The sequence below is a fragment of the Rhinopithecus bieti genome, unplaced genomic scaffold, assembly GCF_001698545.2.
Source record: "Rhinopithecus bieti isolate Rb0 unplaced genomic scaffold, ASM169854v2 scaffold_29928, whole genome shotgun sequence".
Lineage (NCBI taxonomy): Eukaryota > Metazoa > Chordata > Mammalia > Primates > Cercopithecidae > Rhinopithecus > Rhinopithecus bieti.
Genome location: NW_016814053.1, coordinates 1 through 20,525, shown reverse-complemented (window position 1 = coordinate 20,525; position 20,525 = coordinate 1).

The window sequence follows — 20,525 nt, the reverse complement described above, 5'->3', positions numbered from 1 at the left end:
TTTTTTTTTTTTTTTTTTTTTTTTTTTTTGTCACGGTTTCTTACTCCTAACAACATCAGTTACACTGGTCTAATATTTGTCTTGGTCAGAGTATGGTCCACCCGTTTATCAGATCCCCCTGACATTCACTTTGTGCATGGAAAGTAGACTGGTCAATAAGATTAATCAGAAGTCAACTAGGTAAGTGTGCTTGAGCTGCATGAAAGTCATGGCAGGGGTTTAAATAGGTAAAGTGCTCATCTACTACTTCTGCATTTGGGCCAACATTGAGAACTGCATATGGAACTTATCATCTATTTATATCACCAAGCCAGATGGCTTATCATATATTCCTCAGTTGATGTGCTGTGTCTCATTCTCTTCTTTCATTCTTTGCAAGATGAAAATTTGCCTCATTAGCTCAATTTGCTCAGAGAGCTAGACACCTGTTAAATTTCCTTTTATATTTTCCACTCTCAGTAGGAAACACTTTGATTAAAATGTGTAGTTTCCTCTCTTGTTTAAGATATTAAAGTGTTCTTGGTAGCTATAGCTTTTTGTAGGCCTTCAAGTAAATGCCAAACTAAATTGTAAATACAATTAAGTTTGCATTAATAGTCATTTCTAATGAAAAAATTATTTCATTCAAATATATATATATTTAAATTTTAAAATGACCATGAAATGGCCAAATATCTTTTAAAATTAGAACTATGCTAATATAAATGATAATCCTTAAATGAGAGAATTTAGTCAACGAAGGCACTTGAAAGGGAAAATATGACAACTAATTTTCCCGTGTCATTTGTAATTACAAATCATTTAACAAGCAAGTACATAAAATATAATCAAAATAGTTTAAAGGGGTTCAATAGTACTGTGAAAATTTATAATTTCAATGAAAACTGATTATATCTATCTTCCTTTTCAAATATTTAAGATAAGGTTTTTTTTTTTTTTTTTGCATCCTCCAAATCCTAGTGAATATTAAACTACTTTACTAATAATGTTAAACACAATGTAGCTTTTGTATAGTGATAAAATACACAGACACATTTCCTAACATAGAAATATAAAATATTTAAGAAAAGAGAAAATGGGCTTCAATATGGGCACACAACTGGAAGTAACCCAATTGGAACATAAATATTTATTTTTTCCTTAAAATGGCAATCAACACTGAGCTCAGTGGCTCACAACTGTAACCCCAGCATTTTGACTTCCAAGGCAGGAAGATCATTTGAGTCCAGCTGTTCACGACCAGTGTGAGCAACAAAGGGGAACCCTGTCTCTACAAGAAAATTAAAAGATTAGCTGGTGGTGGTTCGTGCCTGTGGTCCCAGCTACTCAAAAGACTAATGAGGGAAGCTTGCTTGAACCCAGGAGGTTGAGGTTCATGGCTCATTTTCTGGGTACAATGAGCCATGATCTCATCACTGCACTCCAACTTGGGTGACAGTGTGAGAACCTTAAACAAACAAACAAACAAAAAACAAACAAGGAATCACTTACATAGAAAAGATACTTAAAAAACAGATGTATTTAAGATTAATAATGTTGCAGTTAGTACGAAAACCAGTTGCAGAAAGAATCAGAAATAAAAGTAAATAATTATTTAATAATGTTGTTCATTAAGATGCCAGCAGTGCCCCTGGTATTAACACCCAGTTACTGCATGACTGAATGATACTGTGTTTTTATTACAAACCATATTCGCTAAAACACATATATACATACACATTTATAAGCTCTTCTGCATTTAATAATTATTTCATGCAATGATATATATTTAGAACTTCATTTCTGTTAAAATGCTTTTAATTTGTCATTTTCAGTTTTTCAGAAAACATTCTTTTCTAAGGCTTTTAGTTATTACATTTATCAAGATAGTCCAGTTTGGTTCTTTTTGACATAAAACACAATTGATCAGAGATAATTTCTCTGCATAGCAAAGATGAATTAAAATAATTTAATCTCAATAAATATGCAGAAGATTGAAATCTACATCAATTGAAGAGGAAATAAAATTGTCCAAATGATTCAGAGTAAAACAAGACTGCTATCAAAGAAAGCTTTGTTATTGCTGTTGTTCATTTATTTCTTTTCTAATTGACAATTTTATATCATTTATACACAGGCAATAAATGTATCCTGCTCATAAAGTCAAATCTGCTGTCCTGCTACAGTCACCCCATACACTTTTGGAGACTATTTGAAAGAAAATATTTTGTTATCTCCATATTTTTAAAAAGAAAGAGAAATGTGTAGTTAGCATTCCATGTTANGAGATAGAAAACATTCTCTTAAATAAGCAATTTTAAGGAAGCTAAAAAATGTTCAATTAAAATATAAAGAACAAAAGATATGTTGTATGGCCAATTTTCTTTTTTCTTATGCTTTAGCTTTCAAAATCTTTTACATGAAAATTAATGCTATCCCTGGTATAGTGAAGGGTTTATTTTTTATGAAAGCTTTTGTTAAAAGAAATTATTCTCACACATTGTTTGACTTTTCTTATTAAATGTCTTAAGTTATTTGGATGTTGACACCTTTTTTTAATAAGACAAAGGTAATTGATAATGGATTCTGGAACAAAGTAATGAAAAGGGAAAGTTATGTGTTATGTATTTTTCTATGTCGTGGATTCATGACATAACTCACTACAAACACACTTTCCTGAAGTGTTGGGGAGGATAGATAGGGTTGATGGGAGACTCAGGCACAAGCTTTAAGACTGGATAACAATAACAATGTGTTTTAGGGTGGATGTGTGTGTATTCATGTGTGTGTGTGTGTGTGTTAGTGAATTTGGCTCTAAATCAGTCCTATATATTTTCATAGGCAAAGATGGGGATTTAACAATTTGGCTACAGGACATAAAGCTACATGCTTTCAGAAAAGAAGACAAAGTAAATGTAAGAACATGTGACTATTATCAAATGATAATTCATTTTTCTTTAGTTGCTTCTCAGTAAATACACTACTACAATGTTATACTGTCATATACCTATATGTAATGGTATGTTTACATACATATTGTACATATTGTACATATTGAAACAAATGTTTATTTGAAATATTACTTTTATTCTATTAGTCAGCAAATATTGTTGTGGCCTTCTTGAATAGAAAAGACACACAAGTGATTGTGAAGTACCCACAAAATAATTGTAAGCTTGCTTAATCTAACAGCTTTGAATGGTAGAGTCTTGATCAAGCCCAGCACGGTGACTGGTGCCTGTAATCCCAGCACTTTGGGAGACTGAGGTGGGCAGATCACGAGGTCAGGGGATCGAGATCATTCTGGCTAACACCGTGAAAACCTGTCTCTACTAAAATTACAAAAAGCTAGCCAGGTGTGGTGGTGGGTGCCTGCAGTCCCAGCTACTCGGGAGGCTGAGGTGGGAGAATGGCTTGAAGCTGGGAGGCAGAGCTTGCAGTGAGCCGAGATCGAGCCACTACACTCTAGCCTAGGCAATTTAGCGAGACTCTGTCTCAAAAAAAAAAAAAAAAAGAAAAAGAAAAGAAAAAAAAGAAAGAAAAAGAAAAAAGAGTCTTGATCAGGAATTAGAGAATATATCTTTTAATTGGCAGTCTGAAAATTGAAAACTGTATGATTTTTTTGAGGGTGAGTCACATTATTTTTGTAACTTTGTTTATAAAATATTAGTAAATTTCATACCTTATGTTAGATTAACAAAACTTCCTTCAAGAATTTTAATGCAGAAAATAGACCTCCTTTTGATAACTAACACGAAAATACACCTATTTTCTACTTACAGTAATATTCATATACACATTACTACCTATAGTAAGTGGAATAAATTGTTGCAGAACCAACACAGAAAGCTAGAAAAACTGAACAAAGTTAAACAAAAAAGCAAAAATACCTATTTTAAGTCATCAGTGAGCTACCAAGCATGTCGACATGAGGTGTCCCAAATCCCAGGGAAAAATAAATGCCTCTAGGTGAGCTTGAAATCTGGTAAATATTTTTTACTTTAAGATATTTGCAGATTTGTTATTGGTGCTATGTCCAGAAAGTGAGAGTCAGGTAAACAAAGAAGCACAAAGATAAGTTTTGCTTTCAATAATTTTATGAAACTACGTGACAAAATTTGGAGTTTGAAGATTGGCAAGGAGGGACCCTGAAATTATTCATATTTCTAAGGACCCTAGACCCACTATAGCAAGGAAATAATGGTAAAGCCAGAGACTGCCCAGCTCTCACAAAATATCTCAGTTCCAAACTATCTAAACCTTATTATATTATATTATATTATATTAAACATATATACACCTATTCTAATTCCCTGTCAGAAAGAAAAGGAAATCTTGTCTGTTCAATGATAACATCAGAAAGAGCTCCAAATTAGTCACATTAAATTTTGATATAAAAAGTCAGAAATTAAATAGAAACATAGTAGAAATGTCATAAAACTAAGACCAAATAATCAAAACCTAAGTGACAAACTAAAAACAATAGAAATAGATCTACAAGTGATATAAAAGTTGAAGTAATCAGACACACACTTAAGCACCATCGTAATCATTCACGATTCTCCTGGGTAATTTCTCCAGATATTGCAGTCTATTAAAGGACAGTAAAATGGAAACTCTAGAATGTAAAAATACAAAAAATAACATTGAGAATAAAATAGGTAAGTTGAACAGTGGATTAGGCATAGCTGGATATAGGACTGGTAATTGGAATATGAGAAATACAGAATTTTTGAGACATTAAGAAGAAAAGGAGAAACATTTCAGAAAAACAACATAGTAGACATATGAGACATGGTCAGAAATCTAAAATAAGTTACTTTGGAGACCAGCAGAGAAACACAAGAGAGTGGGGCAAGAAGTAATACTTGAAGAGATACTTTCAGAATTTTCTAAAAATGGTGGATGACTTCAAGCCTCAGATTCCAAAAGCTTTGTGGATTTAAGCAGAGGAACACACACACACACACATACACGTGCGCGCACACACATGCACACTCACTCCTCTCTGCCAGGAGAGCAACTACAAATCTGACATCTTGTGTTTGGAAGAAAATATAGAGAATAGAATAAAATGGGATGATATATTTAGTGCTTAATATTAATAAAACAACTACTAACCAATAACTCTAATCCAGTGGAAAACATTTTAAACAGAACAATGAAATAAAGATGTCTTAAATAAGCAAAACCAAGAAAACTCATCACCAGTAAATCATATTGAAACAAATGCATAGGAGGTGCCTCAGAAAGACTAAATAAATAAACAAACTAGGTGGACATACAGAGTTGTAGAAAGAAATGAAGAATAAATAACAACAACAAATGCAAGAGTAAATTCAAGCAAATATTAGCAACTTAAAATATAATAACAACTTCTGGGGATTGAAACATGCAGAATAAACACATGAAAATAATAGCAAAATGCAAATCGTATTAAAAGTATTGTTAAGGTTGTTGAATTGTCTGAGTAGTACACAGTAGTTTAGGTACTAATTTATATCAGACTTTAACAAGTCAAGAATGTATGTTGTAACCACTAGAGTAACATATGAAAGAAGAAAAAATGTATAGTCTATACCATAATGAAGTGGAGGAGTGTGTTAGTTCATTTTGTGTTTCTATAAGGCAATAACTGAGACTGGGTTATTTATAAAGAAAAGAAATGCATTTGGCTAATGGTTCTGCAGGCTCTACAAACTTGCCACCACCATCTTCTCAGCATCTGGTGAGACCCAGGCAACTTTCACTCACAGCTGAACAGGAAGGGAATGCAGGCATGTCACAAGGTGAGAGGGGGAGCAGGAGAGAGAGAGGGGGAAGTCCCAGGTTCCTTGGAACAATCAGATCTTGTGGTGACTCATTACCACAGCGAGGGCACCAAGCCACTCCTGAGGGAGATTTGCCCCCAGGACCCAAATACCTCCCACCAGGCCCCACATCCAACATTAGGGGTCATATTTCAATCTGAGATTTGGGAAAGACAAACATCCAAACCATATTAAGGAGCATTGAAAAAAAATTGAATAGATTTTTTGAAAATACCAGAAAGACAATGAAGAAAAGTCATGTAGTATGAGTGGAAATCTAGTGGTAAAATTGTATTTAAACCCAAACACAAATTAAAGAAGGATATTTTCAGATTAAGTAAATATGTCAATATGTAGGTTGCTTACAAAAGAAACATATTCAGTATTAATATTCAGAGAGGTTAAAAGTAAGAAGTTAGAAAAAGATATGCCAATCATATTGTAAGAAAAGGAAAATTGTATATAGCTATATTTGTGTCAGATAAAATAGACAGTAAATCAAGAATCACTACCAGAAAAAACAGGGGTATTTAATAGCAATAAACTGATCAATTCATCAGGAAGATGTGATGTTTCTAAATTTGTAATTGTCTTAATATATTTCCAAGAACTTGAATCACACAGTATGAATTGACTCAAATGCAATTACATTAGAAATAATTAAGGTGGCAACAATAGCAAACATGTGCACTTGGGGGATATTAGAAAACACTACTAAATGTTCTATGATTAAAATATTAGAAAAGAAAAAATTCAAATGCATGATAATAAAATGTAACATTTTAAAACAGGATAAACAGGAAGTCATAATGAGATAAATACTAGTACAGTTTTAACTACATGTATTAAAAATATGAAAAGCTGAAAATCAATAATAAGTCCAATTTTGAAAAGGAAGTTTAAGTCAAGTCCAAAGGAAACAGAAAGAAAATAATAAAGAAAAAAACCCCACCGAAAACAATGGTGTATATGGTGAGACTATAACAGAAAAAATCAACAAAATAAAGAGTTGTTATTTGAACAGATTGAAAATAGGTTAGGCAAAATTTATCAATGAAAAAACTGAATCAGGAAAAAATAATGATGATGACATAAAAGATAATAGTAATATATTTTAACTTACTTCATGACAAAAAATTTGAAGTTTTAGGAACAATAAACAACCAATTCAGTTTGATACATAAACATCTTGTAGTTGATGTAGTTGCTCTAATTTACTGCTGATTTTTTTTCTTCAGATTTAAGGTCAGATTAATACAAATCTCACAAATGCTCTGCCAGGGAAAAGAGAAAAAATTTCCCAACTCGCCTTATAATTTCAACTTATTTTTGATATTAAAGCCTTTACAGACTTTAGAAGTAAAGAAAATTACAAAACTATCTTCTTTGCTGACTCAAAAGCCCTACATCCATATTAGAAAATTAAATATAGTTATATGTATAAGAAAAGGGGAAAAGAAAATGGGGAGTAGAGAGAGGAACAAATACTTTTTTGTCTATATGACAATTAAATTTATTAATTTTAAAAACCTTTAGTAAAACAAAATAGACCTTCCTTCAGCTGATAACTATTAAAATTATATGAATTTGTCTACATAACTTGGTACAAAATCAATATGCAAAAGTCAATAATCCCTGAAAGACAGAACTGATAAATGACTTTTCTGAAATTGATGTAAATTATAGTCGCATCATAAAGTTAACATTTTTGAATAGATCTATGAATGATGTGGAGGTTTTCTATAAGCAAAACTATGAAGTATTACTAAGCTATTTTAAAGTCTAAATATTAATATATAGATATATCATGTTTATGGGTTGCAATATTCAATAATGTGTGAAAATTTGGGGTGATTCTCTGATACAGTGCGTGTGATGTCATTTTGCGGAAATTAAAAAGATGATTCTAGAATTGATACAGAAATGGAAAGACCAAGCATAGTCATCATGATCCTAAAATATGTAAATCTAATTTAGAGAATATATACTAACAAGTATCAAGACTCATTAAAGATGTACAGAAATTAAGAAAGTATATTAATGGAAAAAGGATAGACAAATCATCAGTGAAAGAGAGTAGAATAAAAAAATCCTTGCATATAGGGATGCTTGATTTAGGAAGAGATTGGAATTATGTCATAAAGAGCATAGGTTTTGTTTTGCATTGCTTTGAATAAATATCACTGAGTCAACTGAAACCCATAAATTATTAATTTAGCTATTAGTATTTTTCTATATGATTTCTCTCTCTACTCCCCATTTTCTTCCCCCCTCTTCTTATATATATAACTATTTTAATTTTCTAATATTGATGTAGGGCTTTTGAGTCAGCAAAAGAAATAGTTTTGTAATGAATCTTACCCAGACTCTAATATGGCAAATATGTTGGGATTATCAGACTGAGAATACAAAACAACTATCATTAATATACTGTGGTCTCTAATGGAATAAGTAGACAACAGGCAAGAACAAACAGGAAATGTTGGTTAAATCTTTTGATATGTTGTGAGCTAAAACTCACAACATACCAAAAAGAAAAAAATAATCCAAATGGATTGTGGATTGAATGAAGAATGCCCTAAATGATTACACAGTAGAAAAAAAAAATTAACCAAACAAAATAAATCATTTTGTAAGCTGGGCACAAAAAGCATCATTTGCCATAAAGGAAAATATTGAAAAATTGAACTCAGAGAAAATAAGAATTTTCGTTCATCAAAATATACTTTACAGCTAGGTGCAGTGACACATGCCTGTATTCCCAGTACTCAAGAGGCTGAGGCAGGAGATCATTTGAGCCCAGGAATTTAAGGCTGTAATGTGTAGTGACTGCACCTGTGAATAGCTACTACTGCACTCTCCAGGCTGGGCAACATAAGGAGACCCTGTCTATTAAAGAAAAAAGCGTGTGTGTGTTTGCATGTGTGTGTTTGCATGTGTGTGCACGCATGTGCATACTTTAAGAGATTGAAAGTACAATCCACAAAAGTATAAATATTGTTTGCAATACACATAACTAACAAATACCTTGTATTTAGAATAAAAACAGTTTTACAAATTTTCAAGCTAATGACAAAAATCTCTATATAGAGCTCAAGTGTCTGTGGGGGTCGTGGGGTCTCCTGCTGCCAGAATTCCAGAGGTCCATGGCAGGGATAGGTTTCTCCTTGCCTGTTCAACTCATCCCTTTCCCACCAGTCGTTGGAAGCCGGGAATGATTTCCAGTGTGCAGGGTTCCCAGCTTCCTCCTGTTTAGGTTCAGTGATTCCTCTGTGTCCTCCATCAGTCTACTCTTAATACCTTCCCTCCAAGATCTGCTGGGAGTGGGCCAGACTTCCCAATGTCCCTGACTATCAGCGGCAGATGTTCCTCCTCTAGACCACCATCTTGAATCCAGATTCACTCCACTCTCTTCTTGCTGCAATATTTCTGAGAAGTTAGATATAATTTTACCTTTACTCCTGCATAAGTCAAGTGTTTTTCTCTTTCTCTCTGGCTCACTTCAAGGTTTTTTGTCTTTTATTTTTCTTTCCTGCAGTTCAGATACGACATGTTGATATAATGATAAGAGGCAGGAGACAGAAAATTCTAGGCAGACAGGGTGGGTGTCTGGCAAAACCCCATCTTTGAGCCGAAAAGCCTGAAACCCATGGCCCAAAGTGAGAACTTCCACCCCTGTGTGCCCACTCTCTTCCAACTGATTCTTCTGAATAATGTCTTTTTACCAATCGAATGTTGCCTTTTCCAAAACTACCTACAGCCCACCCTATCCCATCCTGTGCCTATAAAGACCCCAGATTCAGCTGGCAGAAAGGAGAAGCAGCTGGATGTCGGGGAGAAGAAACTTGACCTCAGAGAAGGTGGCTGGATGTCAGAAAGAGGCAACTTGGCTTCAGAAGACAGAGACAGAGAGGTGACTTAACTTCAGGGGAGAGTGATCTCCCCTTCCTGCCCCCTTTCCAGCTCCCCTCTGCAAGAGCCACTCTCAACACTTAATAAAATTCTCCATATTCACCATCCTTTAATTTGTCCATGTACCCTCATTCCTCTTGGGCACTGGACAAGAATTCAGGATGCACTCAGTGCAGTACCCAAAAAGGCTGTCGCACTGGCCCTTTGCCCTCACTGGAGGAGGGCAGCCACACCACGCAACAAGGCAAAGGGCCTACTGAGCTAATACACACTGCATTTGCAGATAGCAGAGCTAAGGGATGTATGTAACATACCCTCTGGGGCCTTGAGGGTCACAGGCACCCCTACCTGGATGCTGCTGCAGTGCCTGTACAAAGTGCTGTCCTGTCAGTGGTAAAGTGGCCAGGTTCCTGCACTGGCTCACCCGTGTGCTCCCTCCCATGAGGGGTGGAGCGTAGCATACACAAGTGAGAGGAGCTTCCTCCCTCCAGCACCTAAGCAGCCAGCTAGTTCCCGAGCTCATTTGCTCCGGTTCTCACACTTATTTGCTCCCATGCCCCTTCCTATGAGGGACCCCCATGTTGCAAGCCCCGTCAAGGGATCAAGAAAATATCCTGGCTGGGCGCAGTGGCTCACGTCTGTAATCCCAGCACTTTAGGAGGCTGAGGGGGGTGGATCATGAGGTCAGGAGTTCAAGACCAGCCTGGCCAATACGGTAAAACCCTGTCTCTACTGAAAATACAAAAAAAAAAATTAGCCAAATGTGGTGCTGCCTGCCTGTAATCCCAGCTACTCAGGAGGATGAGGCAGGAAAAATTGCTTGAACCCAGAAAGCAGAGGTTGCAGTGAGCAGAGATTGCACCACTGCACTCCAGCCTGGGCAATAGAGGGAGACTCCCACAAAAAAAAAAAAAAAAAAAAAAATCCTGCATCAATGCCTGGGTGCAGTTTGGGGTTTGTTGGTTGGTTTTCATTTATGTTGCTTAATGTTCTCTGAGCTTCTTGGATCTGTCGTTTGGTGCCTGACAAAAGTAAAAAGTAACGTTTATTGCAAAAAGTAATGTGGGGAAATTCTCAATCATTATTGCTTCTGTTGGGGAACCGAGGTGGGCAGATCACTTGAGCTCAGGAGTTGGAGACCAGCCTGGGAAACATGGCAAAACCCTGTCTCTACAAAAATTAGCTGGGGTGTCGTGGTGTGCATCTGTAGTCACAGCTACTTGGGAGGCTGAGGTGGGAGAACTGCTTAAGCCGGGGAGGTGGATGTTGCAGTGAGATGAGATCATACCACTGCAATCCTGCCTGGGTGACAGAACGAGACCCTGTCTTAAAAAAAATAATAAAATATATATATATATAAAATATAAATATATATATTTTATATATAAAATATATATATAAAGCATATATATACACACACACACATTCATTTTGGAAGTTTAGGGGTAGGGAGGAGTCTTCTTAAGATTTGGGGGTGTCTACTGACATACTCTCAAATTCAGAGATTCTTTCCTCAGCTGTGCCCAGTCTGCTAATAAGCTCATCAAAGGCTCTCTTTATTTTTGTTACAATTTTTTAAAGATCTTGGCACCTGTTTGTAATTTGTTTTTATTTTTATCTCTCTGCTTACCTTGCTTATCTGTTCTTGTCTGTTGTCTACTTATTCCATTAAAGTCCGTAGTATATTAATCACAGTTGTTTTATATTCTCAATCTGATAATTCCAACATGCCTATCATATCAGTCTGGTTCTCATGCTTGCTCTGTCTCTTCCAGTCATGTTTTGTTTTTGTTTTTGTTTTTTTGCCTTTTAGTATGCTTTTTTGTTGTTACTAAATCTACGCATGATATGTTAGGTAAAACGAACTCTAGTAAATAAGCCTTTAGTGGTATGGTGTACAGTGAAAGGGGAAAGGAAGCATTTAATAGTCCTGTGATTAATTCTGCATTTTTAAGTGAGCCTGTGCTCCTAGCTGTGAATTTCACAAAGCCGTCTTCGTTTTTTTCATCTCTTTATTTGGGACTGGTTAGTTTGAGTGGGACAGAGTTACATGTTTCCCTTCTTCCAGGTTGGTTAAACTCTGGTAACACTTTAATAGGTTAGAGTCTGCTAAAAATTTTTTTGTTGAAGAAAGGCCCTTTGAAAAAGAATGCTTTATTTAAATGTGGTTACTTTTTCTCTCCTCCTCCTGAAGAAGCCATAGGGGATTGTTCTTGACTCTGAGAACTTGGTAGAGGTCCTGAAATAAAACTTTTTTTTTTTTTCCCCCCGAGACAGAGTCTTGCTCTGTCGCCAGGCTGGAGTTCAGTGGCACGATCTCGGCTCACTGCGACCTCTGCCTCCTGGGTTCAAGTGATTCTCCTGCCTCAGCCTACCCAGTAGCTGGGATTACAGGTGCATGCCACCATGTCCAGGTAATATTTTGTATTTTTAGTAGAGATGAGGTTTCACTGTGTTGGCCAGGATGGTCTCGATCTCTTGAACTTGTGATCCGCCCACCTTAGCCTCCCAAAGTGCTGGGATTACAGTTGTGAGCCACTGTGCCCAACTGGTAAAACTTTTAAAAGTGTGTGCAGGTCCCACTACAACTAGTTCCCCTGCAGTTTTTAACAGTCAGATTTGTCTGCACTGAGCCTCTAGGAATTGTCAGTTACAGTCTTGTTTTCCTATGTGGGTACTGGTTCTCATGGAGATTTCTGCTAATGAATTTCTGCTGTGATTCTTTATGCCCATCTTATGATTCTCTGTGTCCATCTGCTCATTTCTTCAATTTTGGGGGCACCAATTTTCCCTATGACCTGAGTTTTCTGATGAATCTAAGAAAGGTAGTCAATTTCTCAGCTTGTTCAAGTTTTTACTTATTGTTAGGATAGAATGTTACTTTCTAATCTCCTTACATGCCAGACAGAAATGGGAAGTCCATTTGTTTTGAAAACAATTGAAGTCCTGTGTGCCAGGAGAAATATCACCGAAAAAAATTTGCTCTGTATTTTCCTTCCATGTTCAGTTCCCTTTTAAAATAAATGGTGAATTGATTGCTATTTATAACTAAATAGGTTATCAAGATTTGATAATCGTTTCAGAAAGCTTAAGGAAATAAAATGATAGGTGGAAGGAATTTAAAGGACACCATGACTTTCCCTTTCCCTTTTGAACCATTGAATGGAGAAGATCTATAGGTACTGAGAGCCATTTGGGGCCAGGGATAGAGGCAGGTACCTTTGGTAGATATTAAGACATATTTTTAAAGGATTCCTAATATAATAGTTGCAAGGGCTAGAAGTAAAAATAGGTCCTTGTATGTGTTACTTGATATGACATGACAGTCATATGGCTTAATATGCAATTCCTTACTATAAAAAAGTGATGTGAGTTATTAATCCTTACCTGAGTACTCAGCATTAAGTGGCATATCGTGTACACTGGATTATCTATATTTAACAAGATTTTATAAGTTCTGACTCTTCTTACAAGCTTTTTTATTTTATTAGGTTTCTAGTTTCATGCATTAGTGCAGATTTCGTCATGGATTTGGTATATTGAGAAAAGAATTTCCTATCATCGGGAAAAATGCATTAGCTCTATTGAAATATGATTGTAATATGGAACCACGGGGAAAAAAACTACCATAAATGGTCTAATGGAGTTTTATAATGTAATATAATTACAATGACTTAACTCTTTAGTGATATAGGCAAAATTGTATAGGAGCTATGTATTCATTTAAGCAAGTTTTAGAATAGCATAGTAATAATTTAAAGTTTTATTAATTTTTGTCATATCTGTGTTAACTTGTAATGCCTTACTTTTGCTTCTATTTGTTTTATTCATTCAGTGCTTATAACAATTCAGTTTGATTTTTTTTTCTTTGTTAAAATTGACCCACAACTGCCTTCAAAGGGTCAGCTGATAAGAGATGTATGTCACAATCTGCTCACTCTGGCATTTCTCTAAATAGAAGGTAAAGTTTATATACTCTGTTTTTCTCTCCTGAGTCAGTGATTTATCTCTTCAAGGGAAAAAATACATTTTCTAAAGTGCTGAATTAAATTAAATATTATTATTGACTTATTCCAAGAAAGGAAATGTGCCCCAGTTTAAAAGTAATAAGAAATATTTCATACCTATATACAACTTTTAAATTCTTGAAATGAGTTTTAAACAGAAAATCTAAGAGTTTTATATTTAACAGTCTACAACATAGTTCAAGGTACTAGGATGCTCAGTTTAGATTTAAAATACATATATTAAAGATATGTATCTATATCTATGCTCCTCTGTTACACTTGAGTTTTAAGAGAAATTTTAAATTATATTTTAAACATTCTAGCCTATCCATTATATGCAATGAGTATTCTTTTATTCTCTATATCTTTCAATGTAATTATTGTGTCTTCATACAAAGAATTAAACTATTACAAGTTATATTTCTTATAATTTGAAATTATTGACATATATATAAAGGTATGTATATCTGATATGTTTGCATGAGGGTGTATGTGTGTGAATATATGATTTCATCGATATATTTTATTTCCTTGGTTTTGGGACTTTTTCATACAAATTTACCTTATCATAGTAATATTTCCCTCAAAATTATTTAAAACTATGTAATAATTATCGGCTATGACTTACATGGCATGTTGGGTGAATTTTTTTTTTTTTTACAAAAGGTAGATCATTTAAAAATACTTACATGACCTTTTATGTTATTCTTATATTAAGCTTTATTTTCAGATTACGTTTACTATTCTACAGTGCTATATTTATAGTCTATAAAGGTACTAAGCTCACTATGTATTTACAATTCTTCCCTATGGAAGATTTTTCATTACAGTAATAGTATATCATTATTGCCTTTTAATATGTTAGTAGTTATATCAAAATAATTGGTAGAATCTTGTAAATTACCTTAGGGTATAATCAGAATTGCAAAAGTATGGTTTATACCAAAGTAAACATCCACATTTGATGACCAACACATTGAAAATTACATTTCAAAATAACAAGATGACACGATGAAAAAGTTTACATTTTTAGTGTCTAATTATTTTAAACAGATCTTTACTATTAATTTTATTTGTTTTTTTATTTCCAAAAAGAACCCAGTATGAAATGTAGACAGAAACAAATCTTAAGAGAAATTATACTCAAGTGGATATTTGCCTTGTATCCAAAATGTCTTATTAGACAGATTTAAAAATGTGTGGTTTATACTAATTTGTGCTTGTAAATTGGAATGATTAGAAACTACTCAATATTAGGTCATTTTTAACAGAAGAGCAAAAAATAATAATAATGTTAGTAATTTACAGTGCCTAAAATACTCATTTTCAAAGGAGGAAAATCATAGACAGACCTAAAATTTATTTATAAATAATAACTGTCTGTGCAATAGTTTATATCATCTATAATATGATTAGCAATGCAGTGGAAATATATTTAGCCACATCCTATTTTAATTTTTTTTACAAGAAATAGTGCATTGGACATGAATTCATCAATGTATTCTGTAATATAATATTTAGTTTTAAGATTTACAGGTTCTTTTGAATTTGTGTGCTCAGTGGTATTAAGTGGTACAGGCAGTAAGAAATGAACACCTTATTGTGAAAGCTGCTCATGAGTTATGCACATAAGAGTTAGTATTCCTGAACAGATACTATGTTTGTTATAGTGTTAATAAAAATTCTGAATTCTATTGAATCCACACAGTAAGTTAACTTATGGCAAATCTGTACAATTAGTTGATTTAAGTAATGCATTTGCTTATGTAGTAATTTCAATCTAATCTATACAACAACACATCTTTATATAAACAGAGTAAGGAAATCAGAGTAAGGAAAGATCAACTGAAACTATAGTTTCTTCCTTTGATCATCACAAAGTGTAAGATTGGATTATATAGGGATTATTTCCTTATGATAATCTCTTTTGTTTATATTAATGGGCAATTAATGGTAAATGTGACTTTCTGTGATTAATTGGAGTATGCCTATCAGTATATCTTCTTCTCAGCCATTTATGTCAACCCCTTTTGCTGAACTTAACCTCTAAACCCTAAGAAATTCAGGTTAAGCTTTAGATTTTCATTGAATCTCACTTTCTTTCTTTATCATAAACCTTTCACTTCCTTCATGATCTCGTCTACGCCCATGACAGTTCTTACTGCCCATATGCTAATGAATCCTACATATGTGTCTCAGCTATAATACTGCCACATATACAGCTTTATAATTCAAAAATTCTGAAGACTTCTTTGACTACTTCCTGTCCCGTGCCCCTACATATGTTTCTAATGTGCCTGTTAAGTTTGCTTTCTAAATCTCTTATATTCATTTCTTTTCCTTGAGCTCCACTACTACCGTTCTAATCCAAACAACCATTCATCTTTTCTTTGAACTGAGGAATTAGCTCCTGGTTATTTTTTATTATGGTAAGAACACTTACATAAAATTCACCTTCTTAACTATTTTTAAGTGCATAGTACAGTAATGTTACATGTATTTACATTGTGAAACAAATCTCCAGAGCTTTTCCATCTTGTACATCTGACACTATATTCATTAAACAACTCATTTTTTCTCTCTCTTCACTCTTCCTGGTAACTACCACTCTACTTTATGTTTTTATGAATTTGACTACTTTAGATACTTTGTCTAAGGTGAATCATACAGTATTTGTCTTTTTTTGACTGGCTGATTTCACTTAGCATAATGTGCTCCATGGCTCATCCCTGTTATAGCATGTGAAACATTTCTTTTCCTTTTAAGGCTGAATAATCTGTTACATGAATGTATCACATTTTATTTATCCAAGCATCTGTGGATGAATATTTGAGTTGCTTGTACTTCTTGACTATTGTGAATAGGGCTGCCATTTAATGTGTGAACACAAATATGTTCTTGAGACCCTGCTTCCATTCTTTTGGATATATGCTCAGAAGTAGAATTGTCAGATACTCTGGTAGTTGTATTTTTAATTTTTTGAGGACCCTCCATACTATTTTCCATAGCTATTACACTATTTCACAACCACAACTAAAGTGCACAAGGGTTCCCATTTCTCCACATGCTTTCCAGCATTTGTTACATTTTGTTTCTGTTTTTTGATGAAATATACCCTAACCAGTGTCAGTAAATATGCCATTGTGGTTTTGATTTGTTTTTCTTGGTGACTGGCGACTGAGCATCTTGTCATATGCTCATTGGTTATTTGCATATCATCTTTGGAGAAATGTCCATACAATTCCATTGCTCAATTTTTAATGAGGTAATTTGACTTTGTCATTGTTGTTGTTTAGTTGTAGGAGTTCTTAATATGCTCTAGATATTAGCTCCTTATCACATACCTGGTTTACAAGTATTTTTCCATTCTGTAGGTTGCCTTCTCTCTGCTGATTGAGTCCTTTTATATAACTCATTTTTTAGTAGCTTCTTTTGTACCCCCAGTTCATTCTCCATACTCTTTATTGAAAAATAATTATGAAGCCTAAATGTGATCCTGTAATTTCACAACATAATATTCATTTGTGCCTTCCTAAGGCTCTCAGGATAATATTCAAAATACTTAAAATTGTGCTAGATAATCTGGTGTCTACCTACCTCACCAATACCTTTACACGTCTGCCCCACCTCGCCCTTCACACCATACTTGTTTTCACATGCTTCCTTTCATGAACCAGATTCCTCTCTCTCTTAGGTCCCTTGCCTGTTTCATTCATTCTGTATTGCTTTTCTCCTTTTTCTTTGAAAAGTAAACTTCTATTGTTTTTGAGCCTCAGATTAAATGTTATTTAATCAGGGAAGTCTTTCTTGACTCACCAGCGTAGGACAAGTTTCTTGTTATGTAATATGAATGCTCTCTAAACTCATTTGCGGTATTTATCAACATTATAATGGAATAATCAATTCTTTAAATTATGCAAATATTTATTTTATGTCACTCACCTCAACTAGAATGTAAGATACGTAAAGAAATGGTCATTCCTATTCACCATTGTGTCTCTAAGTCTAGCAAAGTTCTTTGCCCATTTAAGTGATCCATAATTGCTTTTGAAATGAATAACATAACAAGTGAAGGAATAAATTAGTATCTGATCTCTATAGGCAATCTCAATTATAGCACCAGTCCAATGAGGTCACTTTAAGAAATATGGCGCTTGGTCCTGGAATGAGGATGTTCTATTCTAGTTGATACCCACAAATAAAATGATAAGCCGAAAATTAGTAAGTCTGAGGGTGTAGCCAGCTAAATGCAAGCTGAGAGTCACGATAAAGTATGTTAGAAGTAAGGTACCACGTAAAACTCAAAATTGACTTAGGAGCAAGGCTAGCATTAAAAAAAATTGACAGAATCTTAGGAAATCCCTATGAACAAAATTGAAAGGAGGTTTGCTTGAGTTTTACTGGCCTTGAGACACACCCAGGATAGGTGGATGGCATAGAACGAAAGGTGTATGTTCAAGGGGAATAAATGTTAACACCGTCAAATTCATGGTCAAAAGTAAGGACATAACTATTCATACTTTTTCATATTTTATATACCTGCTTTAAGTTATCACATCTTTACATCACTTTCTTTATTATTATTTTTTCTATAATATCCACATTATTTGTATTACTTTACAACAGGTATTACTCATACATTTAGGAATGTATTACAAGTAAGGTATGCAGAGTGAAACAATTTAGAATACTGGACTGAAAGAATCTCACTAATTTTAATTAGTGGTCTAGTGTTCCAACTAGGAATGTATGCAATCATCTGTCAGAAACTATCTCTCCCTATGACCAGGAAACAAGGTTATTTGCTCTCTTCATACACACTGGAATCTAATCATAGAACATTATTTACTGCTGTGATCTTAGCAACAATCTTCAGATACATATTTTGTAGTCATTTACATCAGGAAAATGCCATTAACTTCAAATGGCAGTTTTACTTTGTGGTTGTGACTATTCTTTTTTATTTATTTTTATTACTTGAATGTAGGACATACTTTTCATAAATAACCTGAAAGAACAAATTTAATACTCTTTTCTAGATGGTATTTAACACATTGTTTTACATGAAAAGATATTTGTTCTGACTATTTCATAAAGATGTCTTTTCCTTCCGAAATGCCAGCATCTGACAGTTGTGAACTCTTTACTTTGTCAAATAATCTCTAACTCTGGGAAAATACCAAGAGTATTCGAGTGATTGACCTTTAAACAAGTCTTTCTTTCTATTGGAATTTTAAAATCTCTGTGGCTGAATTTGCCAAAGGATTATTTTTCTACTATATATTATCATAAATATAATACTTTATGATTATCAAGTAATATTACATTATCTCTCTATGAAAATATCAGACTACATTGTAATACCTTGAATATCCTGACAGTTTCATTATCACTTAGTCATCATGCAGGTATCATGGGGTTTCTTCCTTACCCACAGTGCTTTGGTGGGAATGGAAAATTTTTCTGTGGGAAAGGTAACTTGCTCAATATTAGTTGTATGTAAAAACAAATTCACCATATTCTATGCCTTACATTTATTTTGTTTTATCCATAATGCCTATTAAGTATGTATCCTTTTAGGCAAATCAGTTTTCTTCTCTGCATCCCAGGTTCCTTGTTAGTAGAATGAAGAGTTTTGAATAACAGCCTATTAAGCTTCCTTCCACTACTGTCACTCTGTGTTATGGATCTCAGTGGGGGTGATATTGCACCCAAGAGTGTGAAAATTCTTTCCTTAGGAGGTGGCATCTTAGATATTACAATAGTTTGTGGCCCTCCAAAGGGCCGCCATGCATAAACAAATATACAATAAATCTATACTATTAAAATTCTGTGGAAGGAAGGAAGCGATTAGAAAAGGTATGTCCAGAAGACTCCTTAGGAAGTTATAATTTTTTAAAAAGTTGAGAAATACTGCTCTATGTGTTCATGAGCCTCATGTTGTGGGCCCTGGCAAAATCATTTTTACAACCCTTTTCCGCTGATGTCATATAATCATTATGTGGGTCACATATATAGGCAGGGTGATTAGTTTCCATCCAGTGTTTGCTTTTATGTAGACATTGCTTCTGTCTTTCAGGTCACATTATCTGATTTATAAGGTATGATTTAAAGATAGAACAAAAAATTGAGCATAATTTGAGTACTACCTCAATAACTATTGAAGGTCAATTTCTTCCACTTTTAAATATTTGACCCAAATTATATGAATACAGTGAATGCTGTTTCTTGTCATCTTTGAATCCAGTGTTTTGAAAAAAATTAATCAGATGTATTCTGTTTAAATTATTTTATCACAGAATATTGTCTAAATGACCCTTTCCTGTTTACTAGGCAAGGTAAAAAAAATAAAAATGGAAAGAAAAGTACATACAGCAAGTGACTCAGAATATTAACAGACTTATCATCAAAATGTAGCCAGTTTTTACAAACACTTAAAGAGATTCTACTCTTGAAGATTGTATACTTTAAACCATAGAAGCAGGTTAAATACTCAAATAACAAAGTTGTTATCCCAAGAGCCTAGAATAGAGTGGACAAGCCATTACAGTCTGCAAACGTTAACAACTTTCAGATTCCCATGCCAACTATTACTTTTCCAACTCTGCTGGAAGCCCTACTTATAGCACTCACAGGGCCTTGCAGTTTACTCACCAAATGGCGATTTCCAACATGAACCAATTCATCAGTGTTTAATATAGGTAACCTGTTTTAAACCACAGACTAATAAAATGTATAAGGTACAGTTAATTAAATAATTACTTTGATTTCCCATTACACTGTGATTGTGATTATATTATGCACACATGCACACTCA